Consider the following 13,693-nt stretch of genomic DNA (forward strand, 5'->3'; position numbering starts at 1 on the left):
ACTATGTGCCAAGTGCATGGAATTTTGAAGTGAATATGTGGAATATTATGCATGTTTCCTGGCTCTGGGTCATTTTCTCTTTGGTCAGGCTGATACCTTTTCAGCACGCCCTCATAGAAATGTATATTCACATGTACCCATAAAAATATTGGTCAATTTTAGAGTGAATCTGCATCTCATAGCTCTTTCTAAAATCCTACAGAAGAATTAACCTTGAAATTGGGGCACAAAATCCAGCTCGTTAATGCTAATTCAGTTAAGGCATGTAGAAAATGAATCAGGGGACAATATGTTGATCCAAGGCAACAGATTCAATCTGTAGTTATGCTGATGTACAACAATGTCCCGTCCATGGCCACTTACCAATTACAATGAAAATCCATGCAGAGGTTTAAGAACAAGCAGGTAGTGGCTCCCAAACAAATCCACAGCCAGAAATTGGTTGACTTGGTCCTGGGCATTTTCTTTTTGTAGTTTGGGAGGGACATGAAATTGTGGAATTCTTTCATACGTCTATGTTCAAAAGAGGTTTAGAAATGTCTGCGAATCCATTCCCTATACACATGTTAAAAACACCTAATGTACTGTCTGAAGGGCATACTTGCTAATATTCAGTATTATTTAACTGTCAGTGTGTGTCCATAATATATTCCATCTTATCCTGAATAACGAATTCTCCATCCATATCCAACATCCTTCCTTAGCCTCAGGGTATCTATGGTGTATTTCTCTCAGGTTCTTAAATTGGATCAAATCCACACACTATCCTGCTGTGGTTTCTGAATCTCCATGGTGATCAGTTTCTGGAAAACTTTCAACAGTTGGTTACTAGAGGGGTGATTAAATATAGGCTTGTTGTTGTGGTGGGCTATCATGACTCCAAGGTGAACCTATCATAGGTTTTCTTGGCACAATTTGTTCAGTGAGTATTTGCCTATGCCCTGCAGTTTAGGATGAAACAATTTAACACCTGTGATGGGCACCATTGTTGCTGCTGCTGTTAAGTGCCTTCAAAACAACTCTGATTTATGGTGGCTCTTTCCTTGGGCTTTGTCAGCAAGATTTATTCAGAGGGGCTTACCGTTGCCTTCCTTTGAAGTGGAGAGTGTGTGACTTTTCTAGGTTACACAGTTAGGTTCCCTGGTTGAATGGGGATTTGAATGCCAGTATCCAAAGTCCTTGTCCAGCACTCAAACCACTACCCACACTGGCACTGTGTCTGCCCACCATATCTCCAACTTAAAACTTAAAATTGATCTTGGATGATACTGATTATCTAGACCCATTTCAAACTGGGTTCCGGGCGGGCTATGGGGTTGAGACTGCCATGGTCGCCTTGGTCGATGATCTTCGTCTGGGCATGGACAGGGGTAGCGTGTCCCTGTTAGTGCTCTTGGACATCTCGGCAGCTTTCGATACCATCGACCATGGTATCCTTCTGGACCGCCTGAGAGAGTTAGGAATTGGGCCACTGAGCTCCAGTGGTTCCGTTCCTACCTCTCGGGCAGGTTCCAGATGGTGCAGCTGGGAGACGTGTGCTCCGATAAGAGGGCACTTACATCTGGTGTCCCTCAAGGAGCCATTCTGTTTCCCATGCTATTCAACATTTACATGAAACCGCTGGGAGAGATCATCCGGAGACACGGGGCGCGGTGTTATCAGTACGCTGATGACACCCAAATAGTCTTCTCTGTGTCACCGATTGATGCAGTGACCAGGGAAGGCATCTCTCCTCTAGATGCCTGTCTGGAGTCAGTAATGGGCTGGATGAGGGAAAACAGACTCAGACTGAATCCAGAGAAAATGGAAGTACTTGTGATAGGTTCCCCAGGTCCGGGTTTGGAGATTTGTCCACCTGTCCTAGACGGGGTCACTCTTCCCCTGAAGGACTCTGTTCGCAGTCTGGGAGTGCTCCTGGACTCGTCACTCCACCTCACATCTCTGGTGGATGCGACGGTCAGGAGCGCCTGTTATCAGCTTCGGTTGATACGCCAGCTGCGACCCTTCCTTGTCCGGGGGGACCTTGAAACAGTGGTACATGCTCTGGTAACCTCTCGTTTGGATTTCTGTAATGCGCTTTACATGGGGCAACCCTTGTACCAAACCTGGAAGCTGCAATTGGTTCAGAATATGGCAGCAAGACTGGTCACTGGATCCTCCAGGGCCAGCCATATAACACCGGTACTTAAAGATCTATACTGGCTGCCTATTCGCTTCCAGGCGCAATACAAGGTGTTGGTTGTTACCTATAAAGCCCTAAATGGCTTGGGCCCAGGGTACTTAGAGGACCGCCTCTCTCCATATAATCCGCCCCGCACTCTCAGATCGGGTGAAAGACATCTTTTAAGAGTTCCAGATGCAAGACGAGCCATCACTACACAAAGGGCCTTTTCCACCTCGGCCCCTAAGCTCTGGAACTCGCTCCCCGACGAGCTCCGCTTGACCCCCTCCCTAGACCAATTTAAAAGAAGGTTGAAAACACATCTTTTCCAACAGGCATACCCCCAATAGCCTTGTTGTGATTCCTCTCCCCCTCACCGTTGTTATAACTGTTGTTATATTGATATTACATCCGGCTAGCTTGGAATTGTTATTGTTATAGTCATTTTTATACTGTGTATTTGTGATTTAGTGATTAATGTTTTTATTGTAATTGTGTGTTGTTGGATTGTAAAATTCACCACTGTAACCCGCCTTGATCTCTGGAAAGGCGGGCTAGAAATAAAGCTTTTATTATTTATTTATTAAAACAAACATGTCCAAAATTCTGCTTTAATCCAGTATAAATTTGTAAAGAGTTATTTTGGGAAACTAATATACGTTCTAGTCTGTGGTCTAAAATACAGTTGGCCCTCCTTATCCATGGATTCCTTATCCACGAATTCAACTATCCATGGCTTGAAATATTTTAAAAATACATAAATTACAAATGGCAAACCTTGATTTTGTCATTTTATATCAGAGATACCATTTTACCACACCATTACATTTAATGGGATTTGAGTATCTGCAGATTTCAGTATCCATGGAGAGTGCCCAGTGGACACCAAGGGCCCACTGTATTAGAATAAACTGCTCCCTCCACATTTGCTGGGGTTAGGGGCATAGGACCCCATGAAAGTGAAAGAAAACACAAATAAATAAACAGTACTTTTTAACCTCACAGAACACCTCTCTAGGAATTTCTAGGTCCTCCGGCAGAACTTTCTGGTCAACATCTGCCATAATTTGACCATAGAATCATGTTGCAGGACCTAGAAATGCCCAGGCAAGTGTTTTCTTTAGGAATCTTTAGATCCTCCAGTGCAACTCTGTGGTCAACCTCCAGCAGAATTTCTCTGCAGGACCTAAAGATTCCTAGGGAGAGAGCACATTAATCAAATCTGCAAATAATTAAATCCACAAAAGTCAGAGCTGCAAGTGTGGAGGGACAAGTGTAATTAATTAAAACAAATTTAATTTTAATTTGGTAAATGTATACTGAGAAAAATTTACTACTAATTTCTTTGGGATATTTTTCTTCTATGGATCATCTGAGACTCCTTAGGATTCTCCCTTTTGCCAAGTCCTCTTGAGTTGATCCTAAAAAAAAAAAAAATCTGCCTATACTGATTAAGGAAGCCTGTCTTGCAGTCCTTGTCTCAATGTGAATTATCACTTGTATAACCAGAATATGTAAAGAACAGAATCTATTCTCTATCTTAACTATTATTGCAGTAAGATTAATGAATATGGAGCAAAGAGACTTTCACTCTTAACCCATGGCTTTTCAATTATACACTTGTGTATCTTATTTTCTTTATAACCTTTAATGTCTCTTTGAAATTTGTATTCTTTCAGTTCATATGCACTGTCCCAAAAGCTTTATTCATCCAATGAGGTCTTCATTGCAGGACTCTTCTGCTTGTACTGCCCAGTAGTACAGGCTGAATTTCTCTCATCTGAAATTCTGGGGATCAGAAGTGCTTTAGATTTCAGATTTATTTAGATTTTTGAATATATTTACATATATGTGTATAATGAGATATCTTGGAGATGGGACACAAGTGAATGCTTTCTCTCTTAATTTCTTTTTTGGCCACATGAAAATGGAAGATTTGGAGAGAGAGCGAGAGATAGAGAGAGAGAGAGAGAAACACAGACAAACAAGACAGACAGATAGACAGACAGACAGCATTAGACTTCTGTAGAATATACAGTAGTCCTGTCCTTGTGAAGTGTTGTTTCAGACTTCCCTTTTGGTTTGAAACCTGTACCAAAAACTGTGCAGGGCTTCCCACTAATTCTCTGTGGTTCCATGCCTAAAAATATGTTTCTCATTATTAAATGGAATTGTCAGGTTGTGCCTTTAAGGTAGGGATGTTGATCATATAGTATAACATCTCCCAATATTTCAAAACATTGGTGGTTTTGGCTAGGACTGATGGGAGTTAGAGTCTAAAAGTGTATGGTGGCCTGCATGATTCCCACTCCTGCTTTATGGTCACATTTTACGTTACAGCAATTTGAAATGTGTCAGCTAGCAAGAAAAGATTTCATTCTGATGTGCATCAAACAGTCTTATTTAAACAAAGATATCCTGAAGGGTTTTGGCCACAGCAACTTCATGGAGTGCTGATTCACTTGGGCTGGTAACTTAATTACATACTTGCTGTCCTGTGGCAGTAAACCTCAGTGAACACAATAGGGGGTAATAAATATGCACAGGATTGCAGCATGTGCCAATTAGCCAGCTAGCTTCTTAGTTATTACCATAATGCATAAAATAAAAATAGCAAAGAAATTATTAATTATTATCAGCTTATCATGCACTCATTTCATATGCCAGTCAGAAATTCTAGGAAGGAAGGGTTTTGTCTCATTCAACAAGTACATTATCAGCCAGTGTTAGCATTTAGTGCTTGGAACTGTTGTTTCTTTATACTGCAGTTCTTAAAATGGATGGATCTACATGCACTACAAAAAAATGAATTTTATTTCCTTTACATTCCACTCCTGCAGTGGCACATTTCTCATTTTAATAACATTTTAAAACTGCCTGGCTTAAGGATTTTCACTTGAAAGATCAGCTGAAAATCCTGGCTTACATGGAAAATCTATTACAAGAAGATATGATCTAAAATTTCATCAAACTCTTAAGATTTATTGTATCTCATCTGACTCAAAGCATGGCTGCGAAGGTAAGAATGATGAGACATGGAGTCCTGAAGCAAGTTGGATTTTTTTTAAAAGAGTGTATGTGTGGAGATTTGTGAGCAAGAAAAATATCTATGTTTACTGGTACAAGAACTCTTTTTTTTAAAGTTCTTAATATCCTATTGACCAAATTGTTTGCCTAAGGGAATGTACAAAACAGAGAATCCAAAGGATTTCCTTCTATTTTCCCATCTTTGCAGTCAATTAAAGTGCTCAGGATGAGAAATTATTCCTTTTGGGCAAGCAGATTGCCAGATTTGCAGCCTTGTTAGGCAGGTGGGTGGGTAAAACCTGTGGGCAGAATTGCAAGTGTTATCACTATTTTTTTTTTTTACTGGTTGGTTGTGCTTCTATTAAGGAAGTGAAGCTTTTTTGGGGGGGGGGGCATGTAAATAAAGTGTTGGGAGGGGGGAACCTGCCAGCTTAAATTCTGTGTGACTGCGTACTGTTTAAAGGTACAGAACAAGAACAAGAAAAACAACAATACCTGGGCCGGGGTGTGTGTGTTAAGATCTAGCAACCTTATTGGCTTGCTGGTCAGTTTTTGCACTTCCTTGTACAATTGCATTATATGTACAGTTTCAAAAACACACATCCAGAGTACAGTGTGGGAGGATGTTCTTAAGAGTTCTGGCAAAGTTGAGTAACTGTTTCTGTTCTGTCGTGCTTTGGGTTGGCATGAGACAGCGAGATAAAGTCTGATTGCAATTAATCATACTGTACAGTTCTGTCAGTGATATTTTATGTGTTGCCATTCAGTTGACATTAATATACCCTCCAACATTTCCAGACAGAAGCAGAGACACTTGTATACTTGGAGTGTTTCGTGCTTGAAATTCAACTGTTCCTGGTGGGAGAAAACGGGATACTAGGAGCAGTCAAGTCTTCCTGACCAGTCCATTGCTATCTTCTCCTGTCTTGGCCCTGGTCCAGAGGACAAGTGTTTCTGGAAAGGTGGGTTGTTTGTTATCTCACTGCCAAAGGCAAAGACAATCAGAACTGATGCTAGAATTCAGAGACAGACGAATTTGTCTGAAATAACAGTATACAAAATAATCTTGTAGCAATGTTTGAGGCGAACTGGATGAAAGAGGTTGTAGCATAAACTTTCATAAACCTGGTCTAGTTCCTCAGAAGCTGACATTGGCAAGGAAGGAGAGTAGCATGATTAAGGAGATTATCACAGAACCCCCCTCTTGCTGTGATCAAATTAATGGAAGGAAGTGCATACATACCAGTTTGGGAGCACTCCCTACCACACATCTCTTCAGTAGTGTGACTAAGCTGTTGTTGATCACACATGCACTGTTCTACCCTTGACCCTTCTACCCTTAACCTTGCCTCCCTGCCCGATGTCCGACACAGCGTGTCTTTAATTTTTGTGCATGTGTGTGTGTTTTTTTTTAAAAAATACAATTCTGGAGTTATGCTAATATGTTTTAAGAAACAGACAAACAAACAAGTTTTTTTTTTTTTTTTAAAAACAGGCTGTTCTTTAAAAAAAACAGACTTGCTATCTGCTTTGGCTGATATGCCAACTGCATCCTTTCCTGGAACCAGGGAACCCAGAAATCATGGTACATGCATTGGTAACCTCATGGCTCGACTTCTGCAATGCGCTCTACATGGGGCTACCCTTGTGCCTAGTCTGGAAACTTCAGTTAGTTCAAAATATGGTGGCCAGATTAGACACCGGAAAAACTAGAGTTGACCACATAATACCTATCTTAAAATCTCTCCACTGGCTGCCCATTAGTTTTCGGGAACAGTACAGGATGTTGGTAATGACCTTTAAAGCCCTTCATGGCCTGGGTCCAACTTATTTGCGGGATCGCCTTCTTCTGTATAATCCACCCCGCGCACTGGGAAAAATTTACTGCAGCCTACAAAGACCAGGCTGGCTGCAGTTACCTGGAGGACCTTTTCATTGGCTGCTCCCAGATTATGGAATGGCCTGTTGGAGGAGATCCATCATATCACCAATCTTGACAACTTTAAAAAGGCTGTCCAGACAGATCTCTTCCGACAGGCCTTCCCCTGAGTAACTAACTTGATCACCCACTAAAATGAACCATCATATTGAATATCGTGAAGAAACCCGTATTCCTGTCTCTAATTATTTTAATGATTATTTTAATGTTTTAAATATTAATTATTATTGTTTTGTAGGGATTATGTGTTTAAGGGAGGGAGGGGATAATGGGATTATTTTGAAATATGTGAATTTCTGTTTGTAAGACGCCTCGATCCTGATGGAAAGGTGGGATAAAAATGACAATTAATTAATTAATTAATTAATTATGATCTGGACTAGCAAAGGGTCTGTCTTCAATTATTAATTTAAATAATACATTTGTATTTTTTAAACAAAATATTTATTGTTTTTTTTGTGGGGTTTTCGGGCTATGTCGCCATGTTGTAGAAGAGTTTATTCCTGACGTTTCGCCAGCATCTGTGGCTGACATCTTCAGAGAATGTCAGCCTAGAAAAGAGTGGGTGCGCACACACACACACACACACACACACACACACACACACACACACTGTGTGACCCTGTGTAAGGAAGAGGGATCACACAGTATATACAGTATATACCCACTCTTTTCTAGGTAGGCATTCTCTGAAGATGCAAGCCACAGATCCTGGCAAAACGCCAGGAATAAACTCTTCTAGAACATGGCCACATAGCTTGAAAAACCCACAAAAAACCATGGATACCAGCCATAAAAGCCTTCGACTTCACAAAACTTTTATTTTTAAATACATGGGCTATTTTTCTTGGCAGCCCCTTCCCACTTGTTTCTCATGATGGTGATTGAGAAGATATTTAGTGTGGCCTGGATTTTCAAGACACAAAACTTCTTCCACTGTGAAACTGACAAGTAAATCCAAGATAGTACATAGTCCACAGGACTTAAAGAGGGCAAAAGTGTAGTTATCTTCTTAAAATGAATTGAGAAGTGGAGCATAGGTAATCCTTTATAACCTAATAAAATATCAGAGCTGGCCAAAATTACACTGTCAGTCTTCCTGTGCTTCTATCTAAATTGGCATCTAATCTTAGTCACTGGGAGAACGAACAGTCAGGGATGTTGTTTATAGTGATGTTTTTGTCTTTATTGTTCAAGCAAAAGGTGATATTTGAAAATCTTCATGATCTCTAATCAAAGAAGGCAATTTGGGATGTAAAATTTGTTTGTAGATGTCCAACTGTTGTGGCTATTTCTTTTAAAAGACAAAAGTTATTTATGCATTGGACAGGAGATGGAAAAGCAATGGTGCCACATGGTGGTATCCACACAGGTTTAACTTATCCAGCAGAAATGCAAGGAACGGGCAGCTTGCTTTTAATCTGGCTCTGGAAGCATGAAGGCTGATCTTTAGCCATTTTCTAGAACAAGGTTGTTGCTTGCAGCAGTAAGGGTGGCTTGCCCTCAGGCTGTACACTTCTCAGTGCTTTTCAAGCTTATGTAAACATAAACACATTACGAAATAGTATGGTCCCCTTCCAAAAACAGTAGTTTTGTGGTGTATTTTCTTTCACATACACAAGGTGTAGAAAGACTTCCTGCACCCTTTTACACAGTAAATCTTGCTATTGGGCTGTGGATGTTTGAATCCATGGATTCAGAATCAATGGATATGGTGGGCTGACTGTAAAATCATTTAAAAGACATAACAATAAAGATTAAAATGTGGTGCACATACTGCGGTAACAAACTGTTCTATGTCAGCACTCTAATCATAGCATTTGGGATCCGTTGAAATTTCCAGACAGTTTCCAAAGTCAATACCACTTAGGGTGCTATACCATAATCAAAACAGGATGTAATAAGGGTATGTGACATTGTAGCTACATTTCACATTTCCATGAATAGGTCCATGTTACACTCTCCTTTTACCTCTGCAAATGCACATGTGGCTGCAGCTGATATCTGGACATACAGGGATATACCCAAGCTATGAACTTGAAGTTTGAGTGAGAGTATTACCCCATCCAGCACAGGCTAAATCCCCTGATCTGCCTCTTGATTGATCAGAAGCACCTCTGTCTTTTCTGGATTGTGGTAAGCTTCAATTTGTTTGTCTGCATCCAATCTATTACTGGCACTAGACACTGGCTTAGTCCTCATATAGACTCTGGAATTAGATGGAAAGGGTAAATAGAGTTTGGTGTCATCAGCATACTAATGACACTGAATTCCCAAATTCTGCATAGCTTTTCCATTTATGTATAGCTAGAAAAACTTGCAGACCAGAACTGAGCTCTCAGGGCCTTAGGAGGCAACTGCCAGGATAATGAACAGTATGTCTAAGTCCCATTTCAGAGAGGTGACCAAGAAATATACTATAGGCAATGATATGAAGGCCACTCAGAAGTCCAGCAGAACCAATAGGGGCACAATTGTCATGCTCAGTTCCTGGTCTAGATCATCCATCAAGGAATGTACAGCTGTCTCCAGTCCATAACCAGGCCTGAATCCAATGGAGCTAGAGAATGTGTACATCCAGGAATCTCTGGAGCTGGGAGGCCAGCAGAAGCTCTAGAATTTTGTTCAAGAATGGGATATTGGACACTGACCACTCATTCTCTAATAGGATGGAGTTCAGGGAGTGTTTTTGCAGTAATAGCCACATAGCCTCTTTTAGACATGACTTGAACCTGTCTTGCCACTATGAGGCATTAACCACTGCCTGTATCTTAGTTGCCTTCTGGTTGTTTTACTAAGCTTGGAAAGATCTGGACCCACTTCTCCAAGGATTCTGTCTACCTCCTCAGGCTGCAGAAACTGAAACATGTTCAGTAACACAGGCAAGCAGGAGCCAAGATTACATCTACTGTGCCTATTTCAACTAGAGTAGAGCCTCCAAGTCAGAATACATCTGAGGGATTTCACCTGTGAAGTGCTGTGCAAATTCTTCACAGTGGGATGTTGAGTTCACAGCATTCCCTTCTTGTTGGGTAGAGCATAGAAGGCTCCTAACCACACAGGACATTGTTGTTATGATCTTTATCTGTAGAAACATGTACTATACTTGTGATTAAATGTATCACTTAAAAAGCAAAAGGAAGGTGTTGTCCAGGCTCAGGTAATGATTGATCATGGTGTCTTTATTAGTATCTGTTGTGGGGAGAAAAGCACCACCTGCACATATGTCAGTGTCCTCACATTGTAAAACATGACTCCCTTCTCAAGTGTTTTTCAGGCCTTTGTTCATACCAAATACCTTGCTTTGAGTGTAGTCTCAGTATGCATCCATATTGATTAATAGGGGTTATTACAGTTGCTGAAATCTATTGGCTGTCTTTTATTTTCTTTAAAAGACTGCTTGAATTATTGGAAGCAAGTCATTGATGAAAGAATGTTCTTGTTTTTGCAAAAAGGCTAGTGGACAGCTCAATATGTCCTAGCTGCCGCTCTGCTGCAAGCTACAATACTTTTGTGTTTACCTTTCTTGATCAGTGGCTGTTCAAGTTTAGGTAAATATATTTGAATGATTATTAATCTTAAAATACAGTAATGCATAATGAAATTAAGCTCAATATGAACAAGCCTTAGTAGTTACTTAGTGATGCTAGAATCTGTGTAATTGAGTTGGTTCCTAGTCCCTTCCCTTCTCATTTCTTGCACTTGGTCTAAATTGACTGGACAGGCAAAATGCACTCTTTTACCATATATATATATATATATATATATATATACACACACTCATTTAGTCTGAGAAAAAGCTTTTAGCATGACTTGAAAGATCGCATAGTATTTCATGAATATTCATGTGCTCTAAATAAAGGTGGGGGTTTATTGCCCCCTTGGCTCATTGTGCTGAATATGTAAGGAAGCAATGCAAAAAATAATGTACATGAGCATTATCTGTGCTGATCATTTTTCTTGTTATTATTTCATGTAAGAAAGGCTGGTCCTTTTGCTTTACAAGTCAGATCCATCATCTTTTGTTTTTTTGTTGCATAAGCAGCCTATGACTTTGTTTAACTGGAGCTGTTATACCAGAAATGGTAGTAATTTCCTAATAAGTTAAATGGAACTGATAGAATGTTAGTAGAGTGATAACATAAGAGAGCCTTTGTTTATGGGCATGTAGATGGCATGCTGACAAACCAAAGGAAGATCCTATGAAAGTCAAAGTTGGAGAAGAGCTATGTTAAAAACTACTTTTTCTTTTCTTTGATGGAAAATGTCATGGGCCAGGATCTGAACCTAGAGGAGGTTCTTGCCACAGAGGATGCTGAAGAAGGGACTCAGGAGAGTTTGTGTATCTTTTAAATGTTTTTTCCACACACTTTGTAACTTTTTGGTGAAACTTCCACCATGCTTTTTTTGTTTGAAAGAGTTATAATTTACGTGGTGGAAAAAAAACTTTTTTGTTGTTGTTGCTGCATGAAAAACAAAACAAAGTGCTGGCCTTTTGGGTGTTAACACAGGCATGAGAAATCTTATGGTGGTTGACAGTCTTTCTGCAGGGCTTACTTGCTGGAGGATGAGAAAAATGTGTGATTTAATGTCCCTAACACACACACACACACACAGAGAGAGAGAGAGAGAGAGAGAGAGAGAGAGAGAGAGCGCAAGCAGTGATCATCTTTTTTCTTGGAAGGAATTAAAGAGCCTTCAAACTCCACTCCTCAAGCAGGAAAAGAGCAATTTGTATGAAGATCTCTCCATGAAGGAATGAAAAACCTCATCTCTACCACCTCCTCTAGCAATCCTGATAAAATAATAATTTTCTCACTGCTAGCAGCCTAAACATCCTAAAGGTGCCAGATCCTGTCTGATCTTGGAAGGTAAGCAGGGTTAGCTCCAGTAAGTACTTGGATGCGAGACCACCAATGAATACCAGGTGTGGTTGACTATATTTCAGAGGAGGGAACTGCCTAAGAAAACCCTGTGAAATTCATGGGGTCATCATAAGTTGACTGGTGACTTGAAGGCACACACACACAGCAGCCTCAGGGAAAGAAGGGGTGAGTAGGAACTGGAAGTGTGCTTGCTCTAAGGAGCTGCAGACTGTCCACTCCCATTGAAGATAAAATGATGTCAGCAAAGCTGCATAGTTTTGAATCCTGATCTTATTGTTCAGCAGACCTTTTACCTCCCTCAAACAGAGGGCCCATTCACATTACAAAAAAAATCGGTTCTGAAACCGATTCAATCACGTGAAGTTCCTACTCACCCCGAATCTCACACAAGCGAATCCGGGGCTTGCACACCCGTTCCGTGTTAAATGGCCCCTAGCGCGGTGTTTTTGAAATCGGCGCAAATACCGTTTCTTTTGGAAAACCCCGGGTCCTGGGAATGAGAACTTGGCCTCGATCACGATCGAGGCAAATTGAGGGAGGGATTTAGGTCAGAGGGTGGGCAAAGGGCAAGGCATTTCCTCCCCTCATCGGAGGGGAGGGGGAGGAGGAAAGAGCCCTGGGAAGAAGGGAGCAAGGGAAGGCATTCTTTAGGAGCCTCTTTTCCCTGCATCCCCTGCCCAAAGCCCTCTGTCACTGGGCATTCCTTCCCTTGCAGGAGGAAAAAATTCAGGTCACGAACGGAGCTCATGTCAGGCAAACCCCCCCCCCTTTTCAAATTCAAACAATTTTTTGGAGCAAATATGCGCATTGTTTGTATTCCAGAGGCAGATGGAGCCGGGCTTGCACTTTATATCCTTGGATCTCCTTGCCTTCTGCAGAGGGGGAAGCTACAAATGTTGCAAACAATCAATGTTACATTTTTAACAATTTTTTTGGAGCAAATATGCGCATTGAATACATTATGTTTGTATTCCAGAGGCAGATGGAGCTGGGCTTGCACTTTATATCCTTGGATCTCCTTGCCTTCTGCAGAGGGGGAAGCTACAAATGTTGCAAACAATCAATGTTACATTTTTAACAATTTTTTTTGGAGCAAATATGCGCATTGAATACATTATGTTTGTATTCCAGAGGCAGATGGAGCTGGGCTTGCACTTTATATCCTTGGATCTCCTTGCCTTCTGCAGAGGGGGAAGCTACAAATGTTGCAAACAATCAATGTTACATTTTTAACAATTTTTTTGGAGCAAATATGCGCATTGAATACATTATGTTTGTATTCCAGAGGCAGATGGAGCTGGGCTTGCACTTTATATCCTTGGATCTCCTTGCTTCTGCAGAGGGGGAAGCTACAAATGTTGCAAACAATCAATGTTACATTTTTAACAATTTTTTTGGAGCGAATATGCGCATGGTTTGTCTTCTTGAGCAGATACAGCAAGGGAAGCAAAGGGAACGCTAATGTTGCTTTTAAAAGCATAAAAAAAATGCATGGCAATCCCATCCTTTGCCTGGGACAGGGGCAGATCTGACCCAAAAGCCCACAGGTTTATAAAAAGAGAGAGAGAGAGAGAGGCATCTCTCTCCCTGCTTCAGCCGCTGAAACCCCTGTGCCTGGCTCTTTAAAAAGGGAGGACACTTTCCCCGATGCCCTGCAAACGTCACCATGACGATAGCTTG

The 13,693-nt window shown here is 40.9% G+C and overlaps 1 protein-coding gene across 3 annotated transcripts in view; it reads left to right on the forward strand.

Moving 5' to 3' along the window:
• Window positions 1–13,693, forward strand: part of LOC149314349 (tetraspanin-4) — a 771,146-nt gene that overhangs the window by 94,577 nt on the left and 662,876 nt on the right. Inside the window, exon 1 of one of the 3 annotated variants that reach the window (XM_089520922.1) lies at window positions 6,106–6,150. The exons of the other annotated variants lie outside the window; for them this stretch is intronic. The gene's annotated coding sequence lies outside the window, so the exon portion shown is untranslated. Of the gene's footprint in view, window positions 1–6,105; window positions 6,151–13,693 lie in introns of those variants that run through there. 3 annotated transcript variants of the gene reach the window in all.

Source organism: Sceloporus occidentalis, unplaced genomic scaffold (assembly GCF_023333645.1).
Source record: "Sceloporus occidentalis isolate IW3139 unplaced genomic scaffold, rSceOcc1.0.p SCAF_4, whole genome shotgun sequence".
Taxonomy (NCBI): Eukaryota; Metazoa; Chordata; class Lepidosauria; order Squamata; family Phrynosomatidae; genus Sceloporus; species Sceloporus occidentalis.